Raw genomic sequence first — 12,500 nt, forward strand, 5'->3', positions numbered from 1 at the left:
TTGTGAGATACAAATATCTTTAACTGCTTCTCATGCCGCAGATATGCAAATCCATGCCTTTTTCCGGGGACACCAAAAGACATAAAACATTCCCAGTTGCAAATCTTATGTGACCCAATGCATTTCGGGTTATTGAAAAAGCCCTTCTTCAAGGGTATTCTACAAATAAAAAAAATTGCTATTAAAATATGGTTTTGGACCGCTATCGTACACAGTATACATCTCTGTGCATAAACATTACTGCCACCTTTTAATAAAGCGCTTTCCCTCTAAATACAGAGCATAAATTGCTACCGCTATCTTGCCTGACAACCCCACAGTCCCGCTTACTTAACCTCCTGATTTTAACCTTCTTGTAGATGCCAAATAACACGCAGTTGTTAACCCTTTCTTAAATTCCTGCCATTCCTTTCCATCGCTCATGCCTCGTGATAAATTATCATTGCCACTTAATCTTGTACCTTCACAACTTCATGCAAAGTTGTTCCTTGTCACAAACGGCTCTCTTCGTTCGGTGTTCAAAAAAAACTGATGACCTTCAGTGTTTGTTCAGTTTTTATTTCATGTGCATTTGTAGTTGGTTTGATGTGGCAGTGTTGTTCTGTGATGGTGCACTTCTTGTGTGATTTGTGTGATTTGTGGTATATTGTGAGTGTTTTGGTCCTGGGTGATGGGGTTGTGCACTCCTGTTGTGTCTGTGCTCCCATTGCCTTTCCACAGTTTGGCTGACAGGGTATGTCTATTTCTGATGGGGTTCTGTGTGTGTTTCTGTTATGTTTTGTGTTTGTGTGTTGTTTTTGGTCAGACATCTGTCATGGCATCCCTGTGTGTGTGTTATGTTTGTGGCTACACCCAGGGTGTTTGTTTGTTTGTTTGGTGTATGTACTGGCAAGTGTGTGGCACTGGTGTGTGCTGCTGTTGTGAGGGGGTATGTGTGTAAATTCCTCCTGGGCTTTGTCAGTAATGGAGTATGTATGTGGGCCCTGTGTGTTATGCTGCAGGTGTACTCCTGTGGGGTTGTTGTATGCACGTGTGGCTGTTCTCAGTTACACTTCCAGGCCTTCCATCCTTCCTTGTGCCTTTACTTGGTATGCCTTGCTGTGTACCTGTGTTGTTGCACTGTGTTGGCTGTGGTCGCAAAAACCTGGAACACGACAGACCCAGGACCTGCTGGCTTTCAGGAAACTCCTCAAGACCTGGCTGTTCAAGCAGTATTAACACCCCCCCCCCCGCACCGTGAGAACCGCACAGGTGAGTTGTGCACTCTACAAATCTATTGATTGAATGTGTGACAGCAGGTGTGTAACAAAGGCAGAGCTCTTGAGTGTGGTCAGATGGGGCCCCCTCAAGTTTCGTTACGTCCCTGTGTGACAGTAGTAGTAAAATTTTGCCTCTGTTCAGGATATTTCCCTTACCTCTTGGTTTATAGTCCGGTCTGAAAATAAGAGTGTTTGTTTCAGGCTGTGGCAGCAGACAATATCTGGTGCCAGGTAGATCAGGATGGGGCAGCTATCCTGCTGATGCTTGACTTTTCTGCAGCATTTTATCCCGTCTCACACTTGCACATGGTCCAACGATTACAGCATGCTGGAGTGAGTGATATTGGTCTTAATCTTCTTCACTCCTTTCTTATAGATATTTATTTAATTTATTTATTTAAAGAGTTTTATATAGCCCTGGCTAGACCCATAGGTATCAGAGCGCTTTACATAAGGTCAGCAAAGTTACAACAATAATAACAATTACACGCTACATCAAATATATGAGACACATTAACAGGAGATAAGGAGAGACCAGTAGAGAGGGAAGGGGGAGAGGGGGAGGGGGGGGTGAGAAGGGAGAGGACGAGGGTGAAAATGGAATAAGAGACAGAGGTAAAGGCAGCCCAAAGACCGAATGGGTAGGTGATGGCCAGGGTGGTAGTGCAAGGTCAGTCTCCTCTATGCCTCTCAAGGAAGCTCCAGCGGGTATTGGTCAGACAGGTGGATAGAAAGGAGACAAGGCAAAAGCAGAGTGGCAGAAATCCAATGAAGGGGAGGGTGGGCGAGACAGGGAGAAGGGGAGAAACTGTGCCCAAGGTCCGACTGGGCAGATGACGGTCAGGGGTGAACCAAGTCCGATCTCCTCATTAGCTGAACAGAGCAGCTCCACCGGGTGTCGGACATAATGCTCGGACTCCGCTGTCAGGAAAGAGGTCATGCGTACTCCATGATTGTCAGAGTAGTGCGGGAGGGGGGGGGAGCCATGGTCCAAAAGAATTCTAGATGTCCTCTTAAGGTCAGGCACAGTCATGAAAGGCTTGAGTAAGTAAAAGTTCAGCAAGGGAGAAGAAGTCATCATTATCGGCCATGTTGGGGTCAGGCATCCTGGGACCCTTTTTCAAATCGAGTGTGCAGAGTACGACAGAGCTTTGTAGGGAGGGAAGGATAAAACTCCCATTAGATCTTTAAAGGAATCTTACACTTGAGAGGGCTCGGTAGCAGGGCTGCAAAAGTATCAGATCCTAGGGCATCAGCCTCAGATCAGATGAGGATGAGATGTCACCGCAAGTTTAGCAATGTACGTGATTAGATCTCTCCAATAGATGAGAGTGCAGGCATCTGCATGTTTGCCGACTGGGTGACGGGCCATGGCTCAGTAGAGCTCCTCAAGGGTGGTGTGGCAGAGCATATGTGGCACAGTGAAGCCAGGGAGGTTCGCAGATTGCTCTTCCTGAGCTGTAATGGAGTGGGGTGCTCAGGCAGGGAGCTGTCTGGGGGGGTCAATGGGTCTCCGAGCCGCCAAGCAGAGCGAAGCGTCACGGCAACCCCAGCTATGGACCCTAGTCAAAAAGGAAGATAATCCTGGAGTGATTCTGCGGTCATCCGATGACTTCAGCCAGCCATTCCTGGGGACGTCATCTCAAGCCATCCTGAAGTCTGCCCACAGGGTCGATTATTTAAATGGGATGACTCTTACTGTAATCACAAAAACTATGCTAGGAAGGTGTTCTGATGACTTCCACTGGCAGGGAGTGATTACCTTTTACAACTCCACGAATACTAATTGACAACATCAGGATGAGTGAGAATGACTCCAGGATGGGTTCTAGACAATTTAAGGATGACTGATGATTATTCCTAGATGATTCTATAACCGCTTCAGGATGGCAGTCAATTACTCTGGGATCGATGAGTCTGGATTATTCCTGGATGATCCTATGACCGCTTTAGGATGGCTATTGATTACTTTCGAATGGCCCTATGACATTTTCAGTATGAGTGTAGATTACTCTCGGGTGATTTAATGACAACCTAAAAATGAACATGGATTACTCAGGATTATTTAAGGACAACTAAAGAATGTGTGGATTACTAAATGAGGACTACATAAGGATGATTTAATTAATATAGTATGCCTGTGGATCACTAATAAATCATTACGGGTTGGATTACACCTTGACAATTCCATGTTAGGAGCACGTTGGCAGACTGCCAATATTGCCTTGCAGGGTGCCACTAGGAGAGTAGGAAAGTGTCATGTCTACCTCTTTCACTAGCACCGCTGCACCATTAGGCAGCTGAGAACCATGCCCACACATTGGCACTATAATGCAATGTTGTCTGCGAGAGTCTAGTTTAGGTTTTGTAATGGAAGGGTACCCTTCCATTACCCAAAAAATACTATGTCTACACAAAAGTGAAACTTTTCCCTTTTTGGATGTGTTGTACCAAATACCAATTTGCTCTTGTTTGCAAATCCCAAAATATTGAATCAGGTCTGCATTATAAAACTCAAGCAAACCAGACACGAAACGTCTCTAAATCTGGTCCTAATACTCCAAATTTTTTTTGCCCTGCATTGGAAAGATTACTTTTTAAACTCTATTTTCGGCTAGGTTTGTGCTGCAGAAATACCACAAGCACCTTTATATAAAAGAAGTGGCCTGCAGCAATGTTATACCTTTGGATTCAGATCAGCTTAACATGTGCCACTACTCCCATACTCCTGAATCACTGGGATTTGCCTTATTTAGAGGTACAGAGCATTATCGGACGTTGTTTGACATGGTGACCATTTGCAAAACACTAAACAAAACAGTGGTAAAGGAAAAAATGATCAAATGGGATGTTTCAATGTAAGTTTATTTATCTAAAGCACATATTTGGCCCCAAAGGGGCCAGGATACCAAACAAGAGAAAACGTCCAGAAAAAAATAAGATCCAGGGAAGAAAGGTGAGACTAATGCAACAAGAACATATAGCTCAACGAAAACCAGCAACTTCGTGGGTTGATTCTAGATGCAGAGATTTCCTTAATCCTCTTATGGCATTGCACATTTTTATAGCCAGCTTCCTTCTCATACTTCTGTTGTCCAGTGATGGGCAGCCGTTGGCACTGCACACAGACTTCATAAACTCTCAAAAAACTAAATAAAATACATCGGTATCGTGTTACCACCATTATTTATGGTTTTTAATACGGCTGGGCTGCCTATCAAAAGTTCCAATTCCATTATTTCATACAGTGTGCCAGATGAGATATGGTTAGTGTTACATGGTTCCTAAGTGAAACTTTAAGGCCACTTGGTCAAAGTTTGGCACAGCTTAGAGCAAAGCATTGATGAAGAGGGGGCTCTTTCACCCTTTTGAAATGCGGGGGTACTTGGAAGAAAGTCTGTACAAATGTAGATGCATTGAAACAAGCATGTGCCATAGTCCTGTTCACTAGACGCGGGCAAACTTCCTCTGCAAACAGAAAGTAATCAGTGCCAGATTTCTTTACAAAACCATCATTGAGGCAGCCAGGGTGAGTCTGAACTGTACTTGCAAGAATCATATTTGGAAAACAATCGTCTAAGAAACTAGCATAGTGACCAGAAATCAAAATAGGAGCTTACAACCAAGTGTTAGGACCAGGACCAACTGATCTAATTATTAGGGAGTTGATCCGGTCTAAATAAAAGCTGCGGGCACAGTATATTTTATAAGTGCAGTTTGCTATCACTCATTCATCCAGTTTGAGAACCTCACACCTGGACCTACAGATTTACAAATGAAATCCCAACTCAAGGCTTTGCGCCATATTTGCATGCCATTTGTAGCACAAACTGTTATGAAATTACAAGCCACTCTTATTGTTCTTTTGCAGACAGCTTTAAGCAATGATGGAGTCATCGTTCAATTATGATACAACCTCACATATGGAAACATAGCTTAACGCAATGTATAATGAATTGCCACAATCCCAGCTCGACTGAATGTTAATTTGAACATTTGTAATATCTTACCAAACAATGCATTAACCTTCTCCTCGTCAAGGACGGCTGTTCCAGCACGAGCCTTCGTTACACCTTTTGCAGATGCAAGTTCTTTAGGAGAAAAAAGTATTTCACTGATGCCATTGAGAAGAAAACCTGCACCGTCCTGCGCTGACTTGGCTTCCTCCAAGAGTTTGTGCAATTTTCTCTTTGGAACGAGTACATCTCTGAACTGTGAAGGATCGTTTGAGTACTTTACCAACTGCTGCATATCAGTCTGCAAAATAACACAACAATTAACTATTTGCCATTATGTTAGATTACAATCTCAAAAATATGCATAGATTGCGGGTTTTTGATTTTGATTTGGCATCTGGTACATGGCTAACAATGTAATATTTGCTATGTTAGCTCCAGGAGTATAAATCAGCCATACTTAAAAACATTGCAAGCAGAAAGATTTCAAAGTCCTCATGCAGGAAATGTACAAGGTTTGTCCTATATAAACTTTAACTGTGTTAAAAGAGTGGCAAAGAAAAGTATACCTTTTGTACAGTGAATGATCGACTGCATGTTTTTGACGATTTTACATCTGTTAAATTCCGTGGAGTGGTCAAAGCAGACAGCGCATCTTGCAAATACTGTACAGCCAACTCACTATTGCAAGTGCCTTGCAACTGTGCTATAATCAAATAAATACACTTGTTAAAGGCAGCAGATAATAAATACAATATACACTTCACAAGCATACTTTTTGGCAATGCATGTGTTTGGATGGGAAAAAAAGGATTATTAATGTGAATTTTTTGCAGTTTACGTGGAAAGGTAGAATATGAAGCACGCACCTTTTAAGTGTTCATTTTTGGCTTGTAACCGTATACACCCCTGACAGGAACCAGGGCCAACAGAAAAGCTTTCGTTTTCATTAATTATGGACATGGAGTTATACACCATTTCCTTAGAGAGAAAGCAAATCATAATTAGGTCATACAAGTGGAAATGCCATTTCCTATGTACCTTTAAAAAAAAAAATATATACCCCAGTGTTGAATGATGGACTTTCCTCCGTCATCAAATAAAATGATTCTTCATTGTCCTGAGGGATTAAAAAAAGCAAAGCAACCATTAGTCCATCATTTATACTGATCATATCAAAAAGTTTTCCATTTGTTTACTCACATTTTAATAGGTAGGTATATGTACCCTATTGTTGAGGAAATGAATGCACCATATTAATTCAATGTTTAAATAAGTATGAAGACTTTTTGCAGAGATAACTGGTAGAATTTAGGTGGTTTTGGCAACAAAAGGCATGTTATGTTCACAAAGGAAAAAAGGCTGGCATACAGGCCTAACAATATGCAAATGTGTATAATGAGCAGCACTCATTTAGCTCTTCTTACATTATGGTCACAGCTTCCGTTGCTTTCAAAATGGGTCATCATGGCAAGGGGTACGGTTCACATCCACAGGCGTTACTGCAGATGGAAAGTCACTGTAGGCCGGGCTGTGTGAAAGTGAGCCGTTAGCCACAAAACCATGTGGTGTCAAACTATGTTGTGCAAAGTGTACCATCATTTTAGGATCTTGTTTGCAGGGTCTAGTAGGAGTTACTCCATTGCTCGAAACAGCCAGCTCTTGTGTAGGAAATAGTTTTTTGGGTTTTAACTGGCCTGGTGGTGAAAGGTAGGCATGTTTTTGTCCTTTATATTTGGCTTTAAGTGGGGACTTCAAGACAAGTTCTTTTTCACGTTCTACTACGTCATTTTTAGTTGTAGATTTTGGAAGAAGGACACTAGCCATCCCTGCTAAAAGGGCCAGGTTTTCAAGTTTCTGCAAATTAATCCGCGAACTCTCATCACCAGGCTGAGAAGCTGTGCTTTCGGCATGAGTATGGTTAGCAACTCTTATGTAATCCTGACCACTCTGCTTGGCTTTTTTGTCCTTGCATCTTTTCTCTGCAATTTCGTCCTCTTGGAGCTCACGTAACACCCTCTTAAGTCTTCCAGCGCTTCCCCGATTGCCACAGTCCATCATCAACTGCTTTTTCTCCAGAGCCCTTTGAAGCAACACCTGTTTTAGACCCTCCGTTGTGCCAGAATAGCTTGCAATTAAGTCTTCAAAAATATTTTGAATCGTGAGACACTGTTTCTTCACTAAAAAAAAAATGAAAACATTTTATTTATAAACTTCTAAACAGAGATAACACATTGATCACTTGCAATATATCTTCAAGCGCTAGCCAGAATATATAAATAAACAGGTATTGATATTAAAGGACATGTATAATCTATCCATAACGGAGAAAGTATTCCTTATTAGACAGTACACATTGTAAGCCTGAACTTGAACCTCCTGAAAAACGTTGTCCAAGTAAACTAGTTTATCCACAAATGGCTGCCTTATAGTAGTGCCACAAGCTAAAAGTTTCTGCTCTTTTCATAAGTGGTACATTTGTCATTGGAGAGTAAAGCAAGGCATATGTAAGGACATGCATGTTTCATTTTCACTGTCCATTATTGGATTAACATATTCCCAAATGCAGGATTTTACTGAATCATGTTGGTAATTAGTACCATTATCCTGCAGTTGCAATCTTAATATAAAAATGTACTTATTGTGCTTACCAGATGATTGGAAAAGAATCATAGCTATAAAATCTCTCTCTTCGGTGATTGCCCGAGCACTTTCATCTACATTTTCTACTAGCCATTTACAAACAACTTCTCCGGAATTGTCCAAAAGCAGAAAGTCTCCATCTTTTCTAACACACACAGAGCGATCGCAAGCAAAAAATAGGACGTTGAATGAAAACATGATTATGTCCTGCTAGAAATAAAAAACAGGAATTAGCTTGGGGCTGATTTAAGTTTCAGACGTATCATACAAAGCATATCTAACTGTTTCACAGATTTAATTTGAGAAAAGCATCACCAAAAGTACACTGACCTGGTGCAATTTATAACTAATATGCGTAGATTTTGCAATACAAAGAAGTGTTAAGCAGTCACTGAAGGCCACTAAGGAAATAGCCTGATTATCCAGTTTAAAAAAATATATATATTTTACAGAGTTTTATTTAGCGCAAACTTGACCCGAATCGGATATCAGAGCGCTTAACATAGTACCAGTTGCATTACATGAGGACACATTCATTTTTTTTGTAGTCTTTTTTTTTGTTAGGCATGGGGAGATTAAGCGATTTGCCCAGAATCACAGAATGTTCAGCGTCATTGCCGAGACTCTAATCCAGTTACCCAGATTCGAGGTCGACCGCCCTAGCCATTACGTGGTAAAGGGAATACATTCCTATGATATAATGGTAGGCAGCTCCCTATGGATCAGCAATAATTTGACTCATTGTCATCAAGCAGAAAGCAATTAAATTGGCACTGCTTTGTAGCGCAATACAGCTGTACTCATTTTGCCGACCTCAGCAGGGCCAATGGTTGAGTAGACCCACCACAATCTGAACCTTTGATCATGATGCTTTATTCCACTAAGCCACCCTACCCAGGTATTTCAAGGCATCAGGAGCAAAGAGAAGTTGGGAAGCAAGTAGAAACCAGGAAGAGGACAGAAAGTGTTAAAAAAAAAACTGTCAGAGCGTGGAGTTACCAATTTTGAAAATTCAGACATTTTATTGTAAATACCCACCCTCCCCAATCTAAACACCTGGATTAATAGAAGTGACAATTGACATCATTTGACTGCTGAGAACTTCATTCTACCTTAGTTACACACAGCCTCCTGTTTGCTCAGAACCAGCTGGCTAATTAGAAAATTAGTGGGACATAAAAACCTGCTGGGAAGCTGGCCATACGAAGCACATCTCCTTCGATTGAAGTAAAACTACACATCAACATTTATGCAGCAGCAGTGTTGAAGACACCCCGACTCGGTGGCTGGAACTCAGGCCTTGCAGCCCCTGTCTTTATAAAAAATACACTAAGATAATATGCAGTATGCATTCAGATATACATGCATCTGGCACCACAAATGTGCACACTGGGGCATACCGTAAGGTTGAAGGTGTCACAAAAAAAGGAACAGGTCCATGTATTAAGTAACTAATACTAAAGCCTAAAATCTGTGCTTGGTATAGTGTGCTGCCCCACTAGTATTTCGCTGCTTCTGTCCATTCATGTGCTCTAAAACGCAAGTAACATTACACCTACAACAAGCCTAAAACAAAATCTATTCTCTGTGGCACTGGGTAGAAGGGCACATAAACATTACTGGCAGGACCCAGCAGCGCTAAGCCCAGGGTTCGGGAGCCTAGGAGCTTTACCTGCTGTTTACCATGAGAGGACAGGGGCTCAAAATTGTACTAAATATTCCAGCCGTTTTCAAAAGGGAAACGCTGTGGCCTAGTGTTACAGCAACCGACTTTAAATGAACAAATGCGGGTTCGAGCCTGCACTGCATGTGCTTTTGAAAAACTTTGCCTTCCATTTTAACTCGCTCTATATTTAAAGAAGGCTCGATTTACTGGCCTCCCACCAGGCGCTATTTTGTAAACAAAATGTAGTCCCTGGGGCACTGGGACTAGAAGGGCACATAAACATTAATATTACTGGCAGGACCCAGCAGCGCTAAGCCCAGGGTTCGGAAGCCTAGGAGCTGTACCTGCTCTGTTTACCATGAGAGGACAGGGGCTCAAAATTGGGGTGGATCCGGCAAGCAAAGACTTGACATTACACCTACAACAAGCCAGGACTATTGGCTTTGTCAATGGGTGTAATGTTGTCATATAGCTACTTCTTTTCTACATATTGTGTTAAGTTAGCATGAGTTTATTAAATGTTTGCACGCCGTTTTTCATTCTTGCTTCACTTTTGCACACAACACATAATTGTTGTTTTAGCTTTCAACCCAGAAGAGCTTTGTGATTTACTAAAGAAATAATATGTTATTGCTCTGATATCAGTTTTGTTCTGCACTCTGTCTGCACACCGAGTGCTGAAGGCTACACGGATAACTTAACCCAGTGTTGTTGTAAGGTCTGATCTTCACACCCTTATAGACATAATACACATGCTGCTGCCAAAATCGGGCTATAGGCGAGTTTTATATTGAAATGCTGAACGCACAAAAACACACTTGATATGCTTCGCATGCAGAGAGCTGGTGGGAGGTGATGTGATCGTCCTGCCACTGAGATTTTAAGGTATGGGCCCGCCCTGCTAAAACCCAAATGAGACCTTCATAGATATAATATACTATGCTAAATAGGGAGAGTGTGAATTAGACATTGTTAATTTCTATTCATGTCAGCATATTAGTATGCTCTCACCATTCGCCTTTTATGGACTGATAACTATGCTGATAACTTTGTTGCTTATAATATGTTTGTTAGTATTATACAAGATACTGCGTTTGAGAACCTTGCATTAGTAAATAAATATTTCAAACGTGCACGTGTCCTCTTTTACTCCTCGTGCTGGTTTGTGATGATTATATAACGAAAGAGTGTACATGTGTTCCACGATTCCTGAGGTACTCTAAGTTCATGTTCTGGTCTGTCTAAGCATTGGGAGTTTGTTATGACCAATGAGACACTGTAGCTAGCTTGGTAAAGGGATTTTGGGTACTGAGGTGAGTTTTGGGTCATCCTAATTCACCGAGGTTCCAGGTCTCTGTGCACAGTTCTGTAGGAGAACGGAATTCCCGCTACATGGCGCCCATACGTTGTTGGCCTTATATCATGATATTCGAGTAGTATCTCATTCAAACCTTAACCCCTTCACTGACGTTTCCGGTAAACGGTGGTGTCGGAAAAACCTACCTATTTTTGAAATAGGTCTTTTCAAGCTTGAATCTTTCTAAAAACGGTTTCCTTGAATTACTACCCAGTTGTGCTACAAAGTTTACTTTGTTTTTTCTCTTTCCTGTGCTCTCATGGCTGCCGTGGACATTCCGCTGAATAGTCGCATTGCGGTGCGAGATCATTTGCGGGCTTACAGTGTTCCTCTTGAAGGCTTAGCTGTGATTATGGTGGTGAGTGCGGAACATGCTTACCCATACGAACTCTTTTATTCGTGGGTGACATTTCCGGCAGTGGACGCAAATTCAGGCGTATTGCACACATACACTCCCACACCTGTACCTAATGAGTATACTCCGTACAGGGCACAGGAAGTTCCTATTGATGTTTGGCAGCATGGAGTTTGGTTTGGTGGCGCCCTACCCCATTCTTTAACCGCTCCGAGGTTAGGTCCTTTGTCCATTCCCGGCGCTAGTTGGCCTGTTTTGGCTGGATTTACTCCTCATCCTATACACGGCAATTGTAATGTGGGTGAACTACGACGACTACATGTAGTCGCGATTAACGTGATTAGTGCATTACATGGGCCGTAATCTTCCGGGTGGAGCTCCGGGGGGTGCGGCGCTTCCGGCAGGGCAGGGGGGTTTGAAAATCAGCCCCGTCATGGTCAATGCTGTAATGGGCAAGAAGCCCCAGGAAAAGGATGATTTTCCTTTCTGGCTTGCCAAGAAATTTGACCAGCTGGAAGCTGTATTTCCTAATACGACTCCTGGTGAAAAACACTGGATTCTTACGCTTAGTTTGCCGAAGGATTTGGCTCCTGAACTTGTTGACTGTGAGACATGGGGAAAGACTTTTGCGGCGGTCTATGCGCGGTGCTACGGCACCCCGTCTATGTCCGTGCTGTCTTCGGTCCTTAAACGTGTTCAAGAGGATCACGGACCGGAATCTGCGGTCGAGTTGGGCATGCGCCTGTGTGGCACCTTTGACGTAGTTTGCGATCTGATCCTTGCTAATGTCAAGGGGGATGCGGTGAACTTTCAGGTTGCTAACACGTTAGCAGCGCTTGCCGAGGCCGGGAAATCCCGTCAGTTAGCGAGGATAATTGTTGCGGCTTATAAAACCGTTGGTCGCAATAGTCGGGGCGTTAAGTCTTTTTCTGCTAAAGATAAAAAGCAGCCCCAGGGACAAACTTCGGAGACTGAGGTTCAGCCCAAGTCCAATAAACAAAATTGGCCTAAAAAACAGATACAGGGAAGTCAACCACAACAACAACAAACACAGGTTTCTCGCCCTGCGTCTCCGTTACCTACGCAGTCGAAACGTGTTTGACTTGCGCGACCGCGCAACGATTAAGACTCCTGATAGATTTCAGGCTTCTGACCAACGCTCTCCTCGTTCCTTTCAGGACTCATCGGCTCCGTCAACCGGTGGTGGAGGGGGCGGCAGGGGTCGGGGTGGTCAGCAAGGACGTGACCAGCCCCGCCCGAGGAA

General features: G+C 42.8%; 1 pseudogene; it reads right to left on the minus strand.

The window, feature by feature from the left end:
- Positions 1-4,244: 4,244 nt before the first annotated feature.
- Positions 4,245-8,056, minus strand: LOC147722469 (uncharacterized; annotated as a pseudogene).
- Positions 8,057-12,500: the final 4,444 nt, after the last annotated feature.

Source organism: Lissotriton vulgaris, chromosome 4_1, assembly GCF_964263255.1.
Source record: "Lissotriton vulgaris chromosome 4_1, aLisVul1.2, whole genome shotgun sequence".
Classification (NCBI taxonomy): Eukaryota; Metazoa; Chordata; class Amphibia; order Caudata; family Salamandridae; genus Lissotriton; species Lissotriton vulgaris.